General features: G+C 40.8%; 1 long non-coding RNA gene across 1 annotated transcript; it reads left to right on the top strand.

Annotated features, from left to right (window-relative positions):
• LOC124200032 lies at positions 1 to 416 on the top strand. Its single transcript, XR_006877133.1, has 3 exons — positions 1 to 38; positions 98 to 226; positions 289 to 416. It is a non-coding gene; the product is annotated as an uncharacterized LOC124200032 (long non-coding RNA).
• The last annotated feature ends 14,545 nt before the right edge of the window (positions 417 to 14,961 follow it).

Raw genomic sequence — 14,961 nt, 5'->3', positions numbered from 1 at the left:
ATTGCCTCTTAACTTCATTGAACATGAATTGAGTCTCGGTAGGTTAATTATTATACTATACTATTGTATTGTATTACATTATACCGTTTTTGTTTAGCTCATGGAACTCCCATTGATTGGGCTTATTTTTGCCGTGAAGTAGCGGAGGATATAGTAATTAACAATTCAGAGAAAATTGGAGGAGTTGGTGTAGTAGTAGAAATTGATGAATCTAAATTTGGAAAAAGTATAGTGTTATTTATATGTTGTTGTCATTTGTTTGATATAATTACATACATCTTTATATAGGGAAATATAATCGTGGAAAAAGAGTTGATGGTGTTTGGGTTTTTGGTGGAGTGGAAAGAGGAACAGGAAGGTGTTTTCTAGTGGTTGTTCAAAATCGCACTGCAACCACTTTGCTAGCTGTCATTAAAGAGTGGATTAAGCCTGGAACCACCATAATTTCTGACTGTTGGAAGTCATATGACAACATCCAGTAATTTCTATTTATTTTATAATCGATTTTAATCATAATTAAAATTACATTGCTATACTATATACTATATTACTTACTAGGGATCATAATGATTACAAACACCTTACAGTAAATCACAGCGTTAATTTTAAGGATCCGATTACTGGTGCGCATACGAATCAAAGAGAAGGTATTATCCTTATTAATTTCTTAGTATCAAATAAATTAAGCAATTTTCTATTAGGACTATGGAATTTAGCAAAGAAAAATTTGCCAGAAACTAATCGAAACAAAAACATGTTTGCTGGTTATTTGGCCTCATTCATGTTGCACAGTAAGTGGAAAAAAGAGGATGGATATTCCATGTTTATGAATTACGCAGCACTGTGTTGACTTTTTATATTTTTAACTGTTATTTCACTTCATTGACTTGTTAAACTAAATATTTTAATTTTATATTTTTAATTGTTATTTACTGCCAGTCTCATATATATAGTCATCATTTCTTTTTATTTACGAAATTTGCCAAGGTTTTAAAGTTTGTGTGTGTTTGTGTTTCTCAGGTTCAAATTAGTGAATCATGCAACATCTAAAAAAATTTTGTAGCAGATGAAGGCTCATTGTCATTTCATCAGTTCGATTTTTGACCGAGATAGTGTAGCAACTCACACAAGTAAAATATGACTTAATTTTCAAAGAATTAACGTCTAAGTAGTGCATCACGGATTATTTGTTTAAAAGAAAATAAGTCAGTGCTCACTGCAGAAAATTGGATAATCTTTATATGCCAGTAAGAATTTTATAATCTGTTATCTGTAGTTCAGTTGCTTTGTTGATTGATCCAGAGCTAAGTAAGATATTCATGGGTTTAAATTTAGTAAAGTAATGTGTATTTGAGCAGATTTTGTATTAATTATACTGTAATTACACTTTGTATTGCGGTTATATATTATTGCGGTTATATATTTTATGGTATTTTTGCTTTACTTTATTATACTTTACCCGCCCAAAACCCCTATATTTCCTCGCTACGCTCGGGCTCATTCCCGTTAGGTTACTTAACTATATTTCATTAAGTAAAGTAAAAAGTGAATTGTTAAAATAGACTTTTACCTAATTTTCAAATTTTTCTGCGCGTTTGCGCTTATTAGAAAATAAACCAAACAAATGTATGACCAAGTTGTTCATAGCATCGCATAAGTAATCCAATCGCCTATAATACTGCAAAAAGTTATAGTTTTATGTCTTATGGTTGTGCCATTTTTTTTATGGAGTTACAGCACAACGCAGATTACTTTTAGACGTATACAAAATGAAGCTTTATACGTTAGCGTTACTTGGTAATATGGGCTTCCCTCCCATTTTTGGAGTACCTGCTGTATTCGAAACGTAAGTAGACAAAAAGTTCTCCACACACAGTGAACTCAAAATCGATTCTGAAAAATTTATTTTTGTTATTCTTTTTATTTTCAACAATAAAGCTATTTTTCTGGGATCCATGTGGTTATTTGACGCTTTCTAACTTGTGAAAACATTAATTTAAACTAACATTTATATTGTTTTTTGTAAATTTGGATGTAAGAATATAAAACTAAAAGATCCCATTTTGCGATTTTAAAAAATCTACAAAGCCGTTTGTAGATTAATATAATTTCTTTGTATCGATATAGAACGGAGTCCTTTATCGATAATTTTCTCATAAAGTTGTTGTGTTTGTGGTTGTTAAAGGGATTAGATCTAGAAAAGTAGGATTTTAAGATTATTGTAAAATATGGTATTTAGTCATAATAGTGATTTGCGTATTCAAACAAAATATTTTTCGAAACATTGGCAATTAAAGAAATGGTATGAAAGTACACAAACAAGTTATCACTTTCTTGATTTGATTTTCATCTTCGAGGCGACTTTCGAGCTTTGGAAAGTTGCAAGGGTTCCGCAGAGATAAAATTATTGTTACTTCTCGACTGTGGGTTGACGGTACTTTGCTGCAACGTTTGTTGACGGCGAGTGTGATTTTTTAACGACCTTTTTATTTAGTCGACTAGTCACACGTTCTGGCGGACCAATAGAAAAAGCCGATAAATCGGGCACACGGCATCATAGGCAATCATCATCTGTATCAAGAAAATTTTCCAACAATTGTCCCACCAACCCACACTACAGTGCGTAGGTATATATTTATACCTACTATTTTTTTTAATTATTTGTAAATATTTCTTATCAAAAGGCATTGTAAACCTGCAATTTTTTATGCATGGATGCAAAGTTAACCGAATAATAAGATTTTTTTCCCTTGTAGTATTTTGAAGAAATATTTTTGCTTAAGTCAAGAAATAGATCGATAGTGCAGAATAAACTTTATCAAAAAACATTTTGAAAAAATTTACGACAAAACTAATGACGTTCAACTCGCGTGTCAAGCATATTAGTCATGAGGAAATGAGCACTATTTGAACATGTTTTGTACTAAGTTTGTTCTTGGGAAATTTTAGCCAGTTGCTGCCAAACACCTGCCTGGATTCTACTGCAAATGGAGCAATTGTTAGAAACATTTGCGATGATTATTTCCGCTTAAAATATTTCTATGGACAAAAAACGAATCCAACGATAGGGTAGAACGGACCCATGTTGAACAGGGTTGCAGGGTGGATAAAAATATTAAAAATCAATCTAAAAATCTATATTTTTACTACAACATTTTCTTAGATGTGAAGCTACTTCGCACAAAGTTTCATTGATTTTGGACCAAAACATCCAAAGTCATTGCAGTTAAAAAAAGCTACAATAATTTTCAAATTTTTCTGCGCGTTCACGCTTATTAGAAGAAAACTAAACAAATGTATGACCAAGTTGTTCATAGCATCGCATAAGTAATCCAATCGCCTATAATACTGCAAAAAGTTATAGTTTTATGTCTTATGGTTGAGCCGCAATATTGACTTTAACGGAGGTTAGTGGTTGGAGACCACTTTGTACAACAACTGGGGGTCATATTGTACTGGTAAAGGGTATCAGTAAATGTTTGTCGATCTTTGTCTTGGACAAGCTCCACCCCTGTGGTATACAAAGCCTATCTTAAATTTAAATTTCTTTCCCTATAAGAAAATTTCCATTTTTCTACTGATATTTTCAAACTTTCTACATTACATTACCATGTACTGTACCTACCGGAAAAGTTGGTACACTGTACCAACCTTAGCCGCTTTTACATGTCGTCTTATTGCGCTAAGTGCCTCCAGTTTATATTTTTCAATTAGCAACCTAGTTGCAATAATCTTAAAATTTTTTGAGTAGAGGTTGGAAACAAAACTGGGGATGAATGAAAAAAAGAACATGAAATAATGCGCAAACCCTTTATTAACTTTTCCGTACCCCCTGGAATTGGAATCAACCTTCCCAACTTTATCGCCAGAAAGTTGGGCTGATGGCCGCATATTCCTTATGGCGCTTCCCAAAAAGAGCCCTGTTTGGAAAAAAATTATAAAAAAATTGCCAGTTAGACTTGCGACCTTCTAATTTTTAAGAAAAGACGAAGGAATAGTTTTCTACATTTTAGGTACTACGATTTGTTATTTTTTAATTTTATAAAGATTTGAAAAGAAAAAAAAAGACAGAGCCGTGTAAATTTTCCCTATGAACAAGTAGTTAGTTATTGTTACCACCACCAGAGAGACTGGTCATTCAGGGGAAATTTATTCTCCTACATAATTTTAGTCTTTTTACATCTTTAAACATTAAAAAAATCGTAATACTAAGGGATGAAATATTAGCTGAGAAGAAACGAGAAGAGAAAAAACAAAAATAATAATAAAGACGATAAAGCTTTTGTAATTCAATTTATTTATAGTTGGAAAGTTCATAACAAAACAAGATTTCTTCGGTAATGTCCATCGGGAATTTTTTTTAACGTTAAAGAGACAGAAAATCAAGATTAAATAGTAGAAAGTAAATAGTATACATACTATTATGTTTGGAAAATTATGTTTCCCTTTATTCTCTTAAATGATTTGATTCTTATTACTAATTGACTAATAATCTGTCAATATTATGAGTGGTGGCGCCACCCCACGTCGCACTTCATGTTTAGATTAAGTGAAAGTAACACTTATTACTACAGTAACAATACAATTATATCATGCGTTCACATGTTGCATTACATGAGTCTTGGCTAATAGATAGCAAGCTGCCATGATACCAATTTTTTCCCTTCCAATAATATAACAAAGATGGTCTAATGGTCATCAACCCCGGCAGCCATTCGCATGGTTCGGGGTTGGAATCTCGATCAAGTCGGAGAGGAAAACTAAGCTTGTAATTTTTGAAAAATTCCTCTTAATAAGCTTTCGGAGGTAAATGGAAGTGGAAGATCGGTGGTAACTCTTCACGACCGCAAGAAGATCTTGATGACCGAGGAGAGGACAGAGGAAGAAGAGAGAGATGACCCAGAGCTTCAAAATGGATATAATCTAACATTTTTAAAATGTTCCTCAACTTCTTGGTTGATGACTAACTGTTAAAAAAGGAGGCATAGAAATTTTACTTGGACAACCAAATTTATTAAAATCAAGATAAAAAAAGTAAACAAAAAGAGGTAATAATAAAACAAAAAGGGTTTAAAAAATAACAGTGGGAAAATACAAAGTAAAAAGAAGAATAAAGACGAAATCGAAATCAAACATAAAAACCAAATCAAATAATTAATACTCTCCATTCCCATAGCAGAAAACTTGTCTTGCTTGGGAAGATCCGAACTTTTTTTTTCTTTTTGTTTACACTGCTGAGCATGCACTGACAGTTGGAAGGTTACGCAAAAAAAGCGAATTCACTAACTAGGATTCGGCAACCAGCTAGATAACAAATACTCAAATTAAATTTCTAAAACGGTAATGAAAACCCCGTTACGCAATGTATCAAATTTTGACAGAATTATGTACAAAATTTGGTGAAGATTGGTCATTTAGGGAAGAAACGTATAAAGGATTACAAAATGGACATTAAACCCTCTGAATTTCACTACTAGCTACTACTACCCTACCCCTATACCCCACACCCTATATTGTGTGGGGTAAGGACCTTCGTATATAAATATACCTCAGGGATTAATTTTATTACCTAAATAGAGCTACGAAGCTAATTTTTCTAAGATCTTTCATGTCTTAATAGGTCAATTATATACAAAAATTAAGCCGTTGAAAAAAATTATCCTCTGTAGATTGAAATGTTTATTTTTTCAAAATAAGCAAGGATGAAATCATGAATTGAGAAAAGTTGCTTGAAGGGCCCTTTTTTAACCAGCCTAAAAGTATCTATTTAAAAGATCAAAAGAATCAAAACTTCATCATGTCTGAAAAGAAGTTGTGATGTGAGAGCGAGCGGAAGTTCTCAATATTTCTATCTGTCGCTCTGTTGCAAATATGAGCTGGCGCCGAACCTTTTCCCCCGTTCCAATTTTTATGTCCGCATGAAAGAAGTCCTTCAAAATTGTAGTAAAAAAAACAAGTGGGATAGTTGCAAAAATACAAGTTTCGTATTTTAAGAATTCATAACCTCATGAATAAGTGTTGGACATCGGAGAAAAGATTGGTTGGATTTGGTGGGCGAGGCGATTGTCGTACCCGATTCATTGACCGAACAATAAAATTTGGATCTGGATGAAGTACGTCCGTACCGTTCTTATCTAATTGGTCGATTAAAATTGGTTCCAAAATCTTCAGTGCTTAATCATAAATGATTCCTTGCGCCTTTTGTTTAGCTTCCGCTGTGATGGAAGCCTTGACCTCGATGTATTTTCTCACACCTCAAACATGACTGACCAATGGTGTGAAAGTGTTACCTTTCTGGGCAACCATTCCTTTGCACGGGATCCGTATTCGACAGCGCCAAATTACGGTTTCATTTTTTCACAGATTTTTTTGGTATATGAATACCCAAGCCCATCGACTAACGAGGGTTTAGGTCTACCCCTAAAATAAGAACGATTAACGATTTTTATGAAGTCACTTGAAAACTTGCTTAACGAAATTACTTTGTTGATCCTTTTGGAATTATGTTCCAGTCGGGACAAGTTTTTGGCGTTGCAGTGGATGGATGAGGCAGAATCAAGGAAGGTGCTATCACTGGAACTGGGACTAAGAAGGCACTTGTTTCATTCATTTGTTGAACAGGTGTTTACTTTCAGTGACATAGGCTTAGACCGGAGCAATCATAATATTGAGAACAGTTGGTCCGCCAATAAAAAAAGGCTTAATTGTGTTATACTTGTAATGACTTGAGACAGAAGGGGGGGGGGCTTGTGTGAGACTTGTGTATTAAGCACGGGTTGCACCGGCTTGTTACTAACTCGTTGGGTGTGTCCAGACTGATCTTCTTGAGATCACACTAGGGGAGAACTTGGGGCCATCCCGGAGGGGGGGGGGGGGGGGAGGGAATGTGGCAGGCCATCTGACGGAGAGGGAATATAACATGCCCTTTTTCCCTTCTTTTTTTTTTTGGGGGGGGGGGGGGTTGCATACAATAAAAGTTAAAACTGGAATACGGGGCGTAATATCATTTACACTTTTTCACACGTAAACTTGATCATATATTGAATCGGGTGCTGTGGGGGTTTCTTCATCGGGGTTTTCTCGAGTTTGTTTTCTTTGTTACGTTTGTTACGGGGTTGATATCGTTGGCGTCAATCCGTTTTGCGGCAGGACCGCTTGGGTTGCTGGCGGGTGGCCTGTGTGTTCTTGGGTCGTCTTTGGCGGATCCGACGGTCTGGTGGTTGTTAGGCCAATTCATCAGCTGGTGCTTGTGCTGGTGGTTCTGAAGGAGTCGGTGTGACATTTTGATTTTGAATTGGTGCGTCCTGTTGGCCTCGCGCTGCTTCTGCGCATGTCGTCGTTGGTCCGGGTGTTCCGGGCATTACGGGGACTCGGCAAAGGAGGTGGCGGCGGTTCCGACGGAATTCTTTTCCGTTTTCGGTACGAACCAAGTAGTCCCTTTTTGGTCCGACTTTGATTACCTTGCCCAGAATGCCCCATCGGGAAGTGTCTGGGTTTTGGATGAGGACGTGATAGTCGACTTTAAGGGCTGCGAGAGTGTTGGCAGTGGCGTCATGGAAGTCTCTGCTTTTCTCCCGGCTGGCAGTCATACGGTGTTCCAGCTCCTCTGGCTCTCTTTACCATTCGTTAATGAAGGAGCGGTGGTGCGACGGAAGACCGTCGCGAATCGGTCGGTTGAATACGCTTTCGGCTGGTGGTGGTCCACCGCCGCAGCGGGGGGCGTTCCGAAACAGCATCAGGGCTTGGGCCAGCTTGTCTGGATCTACTCTGCCATCGGTTTTGGGAGCCACAGACGAGTTTCTTGATCTATTTTATTTCTGCTTCTGCTCGGCCGTTGGATTTTGGGTAGTAGGGTGACGACGAGTGCCAGGAGACGTTGAATTTGGCGAGGAAATCCTGGAAAAAGGCTGCTTTAAATGGCTGATTGTCGGACCAGAATCCTTCTGGCGCTTCCATGGTTTCAAATAGCGGCCGGCAGCTGTTGACTAGGCGGTTGGCTGTCGTGTTCTTGTCCTCGTACAGCGTCACGTCTGGCAATCCAGAAAAATTGGTCGACGATCACAAGGAAATATCGGCCGCCATCTTCTCCAATATCGGCATTGATAAATTGGAAGGGCCTTGTTGCTGGTTCGTGTGGGCGGAACGGCTCTGCTGGTGGTGATGGCAGGTGGCTGGCGCAGCTATCGCAACTCTTGGCGGCGTTCGAGATTTCGACGTCCATATTGGGCCAGTAGACTGAAAGTCGAGTGCGCTGGCGCATTTTGGATACGCTTTGGTGCATCCCACCTAGTGTCTTCAATATATCCGGGACTTTGGCTCGTGGGATGACGACTCTTGCGCCACATACAATCATGTCGTCTTTGTCGTCGATTGTTAGGCTCTCTCGCTTGTTCCAGAAGGGACGGAGATTAACGGCCAAGTTGGTTTTTTCGTTTGGGAATCCATTCATGATAACTTCGCGTAGGTTTTGATGGTCCCGGTCTATTGCTGCTGCTGCTTTGATGCCCTCCAGGGTCATGTCCGTCGTTCCCTCTTTCGATCCGCTCCATTCGGCGATCATGTTGACGACTGCTGTACGGGCCGTGTAGGATGTTGGTCCTTCTCCCAACAGATCGGCTTCCGTTGGTTGGTCGACTGGTGAACGAGATAGAGCGTCGGCTTCAACATTCTCTTTACCCGGTTCCCAAAGGGCGTTGAAAGAGAATCGAGACATCTGCAGTCATAGGCGGAGGAGGCGTTGGTTATCTAGTTGATCCAGTGTGTAGTCATTGAGGATTGGGATTAATGGCCGGTGGTCCAGTACGACTTCAAATGATGGGAGGCATTCGAGAAAACTCTTGTATTTTTTCATGGTCCAAGCCACTGCGAGGCATTCTAGCTCGATCATTGCATATCGGGATTCGGCCGGGACGATGAGACGTGACCCAGCTTGGACCATCTTCCAATCTCCGTTTTTTTGTTGTTGTTTGAGGATAAATCCGAGACCACGTAGGCGGGAGGCATCGGTGTGGACTTTTTGTCCTGTGTGTTGGTCTCACTCGTGACGGCGGCGTGTTTGTGTGTGACTGGGCGTGAGTGTTGCCACCCTCTGCGTGAGCAGTGGAGAGCGAACACGTGTCGTTGTCTGAGTGGTGTCACCCTCTGCGTGAGCAGTGGTGGCGCTAAACACACTCGTGGTGGCGGCGTGTTTAGAGGGTTACCGGCGTGTGCACTGTGTCCGCCGTTGTCGGTGGCTGCTGGTGCTCTCTAAGTAGTGTGTGGGGTTCTCCACTACTAGGGAGCGGGTTGTGGGGAGGCCAGGGGCGGTAGCTGGTTGTGTCAGGCCGGTTGCCTCTTTGGTTGAATGGGAAACATAAAACTAATACTGACACCGGCAAAACTACATAAGCCGCCATGAAAAAACTGTTACTTGTTTACGCCCAATTTTTTTTTCATAATTTCAGCGAACTGGCAACTTCAGACGTTTGCTAACTCTATAAAGGCTTGTTTTTATGAGTTCTATCAACTGATAGAAAAATTTTAGCTTTGATTCTGGTGTTTGTCCATTGGCCGTCTATTTGTTGTACTAAAATGAACTTAAACAAACTTGACGTATGTTTGCATCTAATGGACGTCCAAACTACGTCCGTCTGTTTATCGTCCACTGTGGTCATCTAATGGACGTAATTTGTAGCCAGGAAAATTAGATCCAGTTTATGTTAAAATATTACTTCTATAAGACAGTTAAATTCATACAAAGTAGAAAATATCACAATATCGAAGAAAGACGTGAAAAGTACGTAGTATCGTCGTATTTTTTCGACGAAAGATAGACACGACGAAGAATGGATAAACATACGTCGAATAGACGGATATTAGACCAGCCGTGCTAGCATGTCAGTTAGACATTCAAAATGATATCGAATATTAGACATCATTTTGACACGTACTTCGTGAATCTCAAATAAATGTAATAATAAAGGATGTCAATTTCACGTTGTTTGGACGTGCGGAGTGTGATATCAATTTATTGACATAAAACCTCACATCATTAGGATATCAGAAATGTTATATCTCATAATGCAATATCAAAAATATTTCAAATACGTATCATATATAAGATGTCTAAAAAATCATGTCAATTTTATGTCGAAAGCATGACATGGATGTCAAAATGACATAAGAATATCAAATTGACATAAAAATGATATCAAATGCTACCTGGGGAGACATCATTTGAAATATTATATTTTTATTTTATTACCCAGTAAATAATTAAATCCATTTAAAAACGAAGAAATTCAAAGAAAAAGAAGGATAAGTTAATCAAATGTGTATCAAATTGTTATATTGTTGTTAGTAATTAAATGTGTATCCAATTATTATATTTTTGTTAGTTATGTTTTATATCCGAATATCCCACCATTTAAAAAAACCTTCCCTGCCAAGAAATGTATTTCTTACTGATAACCGCTCTAGTTCCATTTTAGTGAATTCATTTAACGAAAGAAAGCTAAATCTGTTATTGTAGTTGGCTCCTTCGAAGTTTTTGTGGGTTCTGCTGTGGTTGTCTTGGACCATTTCTAGTTGAGATAGGTTAAGCTATTGGGATTGTAGACACTTCAGTAGTTGTTTCCTCAAAAGTGTTGAGGTGGGTTCTGTTGTTATGGTTGTTGTGGTTTCAGCAGTAGTTGATGCTGGGTCTGCAGTAGTTGTGGTTATCTCTGCAGTAGTGGTTGGTTCAACAGTTGTAGTAGTAGGTTCAGCTGTTGTGGTAGTGGGTCCTTCAGAAGTTTTCTTGGTGGAAGTCGTTTCAGCTGTTGTGGTTGTGGGCTCTGCAGTAGTCGTTTCCTCAACAGTTGTCGAGGTTGGTCCAGCTGTTGTGGTTGTAAAATCAGCAGTTGTTGTCGTGTGCTCTTTTGTGCTCAAAGTGGGTTCCATTGTTGTGGTTGTGGCCTCAGTAGTCGTTGTAATAGATTCATCTGTGGTGGTAGTAGGCTCAACCGTGCTTGTTGTGGTTTCAGCAGTAGTTGTAGTTGGCTCAGCAGAAGTTGTCGTTGACTCTGCAGTAGTAGTTGTCTCAACAACTGTTGTCGTGGGTTCAGAAGTGGTAGTAGTTGATTCAGCTGTTGTAGTTGTTGACTCAGTTACAGTCGTTGTCTGTTCAGTGGTTGTTGTAGTGGGCTCTTCTTTAGTTGTAGTGGGCTCAGCTGTTGTAGTTGTTGGCTCAGCAGAAGTTGTCGTTGGCTCCGCAGTAGTAGTTGTTTCAACAGTTGTTGTAGTGGGCTCAGCTGTTGTGGTCGTTGGCTCAGCAGAAGTTGTCGTTGGCTCCGCAGTAGTAGTTGTTGCAACTGTTGTTGTAGTGGGCTCAGCTGTTGTGGTTGTTGGCTGTTCAGCAGTTGTTGTCGTGGGCTCTTCTGTAGTTGAAGTTGGCTCAGCAGAAGTTGTCGTTTGCTCTGCAGAAGTGGTTGTATAAACAGCTGTTGTCGTGGGTTCAGCCGTGGTAGTTGTTGGTTCAGCTGTTGTAGTTGTTGACTCAGTAACAGTCGTTGTCTGTTCAGTGGTTGTTGTAGTGGTCTCAGCTGTTGTAGTTGTTGACTCAGCTGTTGTGGATGTTGGCTTTTCAGTATTTGTGGTCGTGGGCTCTTCTGTAGTTGAAGTGGGCGCAGCTGTTGTGGTCGTGGGCTCAGCAGAAGTTGTCGTTGGCTCTGCAGTAGTAGTTGTTTCAACAGCTGTTGTAGTGGGCTCAGCTCTTGTGGTTGTTGGCTGTTCAGAAGTTGTTGTCGTGGGCTCTTCTGTTGTTGAAGTTGGCTCAGCAGAAGTTGTCGTTTGCTCTGCAGTAGTGGTTGTCTCAACAGCTGTTGTCGTTGGTTCAGCCGTTGTAGTTGTTGGATCAGCTCTTGTAGTTGTTGACTCAGTAACAGTCGTTGTCTGTTCAGTGGTTGTTGTAATGGGCTCAGCTGTTGTTGTTGTTGAATCAGCTGTTGTGGATGTTGGCTTTTCAGTATTTGTGGTCGTGGGCTCAGCTGTTGTGGTTGTTGGCTGTTCAGTAGTTGTTGTCGTGGGCTCTTCTGTTGTTGAAGTTGGCTCAGCGGAAGTTGTCGTTTGCTCTGCAGTAGTGGTTGTCTCAACAGCTGTTGTCGTTGGTTCAGCCGTTGTAGTTTTTGGTTCAGCTGTTGTAGTTGTTGACTCAGTAACAGTCGTTGTCTGTTCAGTGGTTGTTGTAGTGGGCTCAGCTGTTGTAGTTGTTGAATCAGCTGTTGTGGATGTTGGCTTTTCAGTAGTTGTGATCATGGGCTCTTCTGTAGTTGTAGTGGGCTCAGCTGTTGTGGTCGTTGGCTCCGCAGTAGTAGTTTCAACAGCTGTTGTAGTGGGCTCAGCTCTTGTGGTTGTTGGCTGTTCAGTAGTTGTTGTCGTGGGCTCTTCTGTTGTTGATGTTGGCTCAGCAGAAGTTGTTGTTTGCTCTGCAGTAGCGGTTGTCTCAAAAGCTGTTGTCGTTGGTTCAGCCGTTGTAGTTGTTGGTTCAGCTGTTTTAGTTTTTGACTCAGTAACAGTCGTTGTCTGTTCAGTGGTTGTTGTAGTGGGCTCAGCTGTTGTAGTTGTTGAATCAGCTGTTGTGGATGTTGGCTTTTCAGTAGTTGTGGTCGTGGGCTCTTCTGTAGTTGTAGAGGGCTCAGCTGTTGTGGTCGTTGACTCTGCAGTAGTAGTTTCAACAGCTGTTGTAGTGGGCTCAGCTCTTGTGGTTGTTGGCTGTTCAGTAGTTGTTGTCGTGGGCTCTTCTGTTGTTGAAGTTGGCTCAGCAGAAGTTGTCGTTTGCTCTGCAGTAGTGGTTGTCTCAACAGCTGTTGTCGTTGGTTCAGCCGTTGTAGTTGTTGGATCAGCTCTTGTAGTTGTTGACTCAGTAACAGTCGTTGTCTGTTCAGTGGTTGTTGTAATGGGCTCAGCTGTTGTTGTTGTTGAATCAGCTGTTGTGGATGTTGGCTTTTCAGTATTTGTGGTCGTGGGCTCAGCTGTTGTGGTTGTTGGCTGTTCAGTAGTTGTTGTCGTGGGCTCTTCTGTTGTTGAAGTTGGCTCAGCGGAAGTTGTCGTTTGCTCTGCAGTAGTGGTTGTCTCAACAGCTGTTGTCGTTGTTTCAGCCGTTGTAGTTGATGGTTCAGCTGTTGTAGTTGTTGACTCAGTAACAGTCGTTGTCTGTTCAGTGGTTGTTGTAGTGGGCTCAGCTGTTGTAGTTGTTGAATCAGCTGTTGTGGATGTTGGCTTTTCAGTAGTTGTGATCATGGGCTCTTCTGTAGTTGTAGTGGGCTCAGCTGTTGTGGTCGTTGGCTCCGCAGTAGTAGTTTCAACAGCTGTTGTAGTGGGCTCAGCTCTTGTGGTTGTTGGCTGTTCAGTAGTTGTTGTCGTGGGCTCTTCTGTTGTTGATGTTGGCTCAGCAGAAGTTGTTGTTTGCTCTGCAGTAGCGGTTGTCTCAAAAGCTGTTGTCGTTGGTTCAGCCGTTGTAGTTGTTGGTTCAGCTGTTTTAGTTTTTGACTCAGTAACAGTCGTTGTCTGTTCAGTGGTTGTTGTAGTGGGCTCAGCTGTTGTAGTTGTTGAATCAGCTGTTGTGGATGTTGGCTTTTCAGTAGTTGTGGTCGTGGGCTCTTCTGTAGTTGTAGAGGGCTCAGCTGTTGTGGTCGTTGACTCTGCAGTAGTAGTTTCAACAGCTGTTGTAGTGGGCTCAGCTCTTGTGGTTGTTGGCTGTTCAGTAGTTGTTGTCGTGGGCTCTTCTGTTGTTGAAGTTGGCTCAGCAGAAGTTGTCGTTTGCTCTGCAGTAGTGGTTGTCTCAACAGCTGTTGTCGTTGGTTCAGCCGTTGTAGTTGTTGGATCAGCTCTTGTAGTTGTTGACTCAGTAACAGTCGTTGTCTGTTCAGTGGTTGTTGTAATGGGCTCAGCTGTTGTTGTTGTTGAATCAGCTGTTGTGGATGTTGGCTTTTCAGTATTTGTGGTCGTGGGCTCAGCTGTTGTGGTTGTTGGCTGTTCAGTAGTTGTTGTCGTGGGCTCTTCTGTTGTTGAAGTTGGCTCAGCGGAAGTTGTCGTTTGCTCTGCAGTAGTGGTTGTCTCAACAGCTGTTGTCGTTGTTTCAGCCGTTGTAGTTGATGGTTCAGCTGTTGTAGTTGTTGACTCAGTAACAGTCGTTGTCTGTTCAGTGGTTGTTGTAGTGGGCTCAGCTGTTGTAGTTGTTGAATCAGCTGTTGTGGATGTTGGCTTTTCAGTAGTTGTGATCATGGGCTCTTCTGTAGTTGTAGTGGGCTCAGCTGTTGTGGTCGTTGGCTCCGCAGTAGTAGTTTCAACAGCTGTTGTAGTGGGCTCAGCTCTTGTGGTTGTTGGCTGTTCAGTAGTTGTTGTCGTGGGCTCTTCTGTTGTTGATGTTGGCTCAGCAGAAGTTGTTGTTTGCTCTGCAGTAGTGGTTGTCTCAAAAGCTGTTGTCGTTGGTTCAGCCGTTGTAGTTGTTGGTTCAGCTGTTTTAGTTTTTGACTCAGTAACAGTCGTTGTCTGTTCAGTGGTTGTTGTAGTGGGCTCAGCTGTTGTAGTTGTTGAATCAGCTGTTGTGGATGTTGGCTTTTCAGTAGTTGTGGTCGTGGGCTCTTCTGTAGTTGTAGAGGGCTCAGCTGTTGTGGTCGTTGACTCTGCAGTAGTAGTTTCAACAGCTGTTGTAGTGGGCTCAGCTCTTGTGGTTGTTGGCTGTTCAGTAGTTGTTGTCGTGGGCTCTTCTGTTGTTGAAGTTGGCTCAGCAGAAGTTGTCGTTTGCTCTGCAGTAGTGGTTGTCTCAACAGCTGTTGTCGTGGGTTCAGCCGTTGTAGTTGTTGGTTCACCTGTTGTAGTTGTTGACTCAGTAACAGTCGTCGTCTGTTCAGTGGTTGTTGTAGTGGGCTCAGCTGGTGTGGTTGCTGCCCGTACAGTAGTTGTTGTCGTGGGCTCTTCTGTAGTTGAAGTTGGCTCAGCAGA

The sequence above is a fragment of the Daphnia pulex genome, chromosome 8 (genome assembly GCF_021134715.1).
Source record: "Daphnia pulex isolate KAP4 chromosome 8, ASM2113471v1".
Classification (NCBI taxonomy): domain Eukaryota; kingdom Metazoa; phylum Arthropoda; class Branchiopoda; order Diplostraca; family Daphniidae; genus Daphnia; species Daphnia pulex.
The sequence above is the reverse complement of the archived record's forward strand: the minus strand, read 5'-3'. Positions and strand labels throughout refer to the sequence as shown.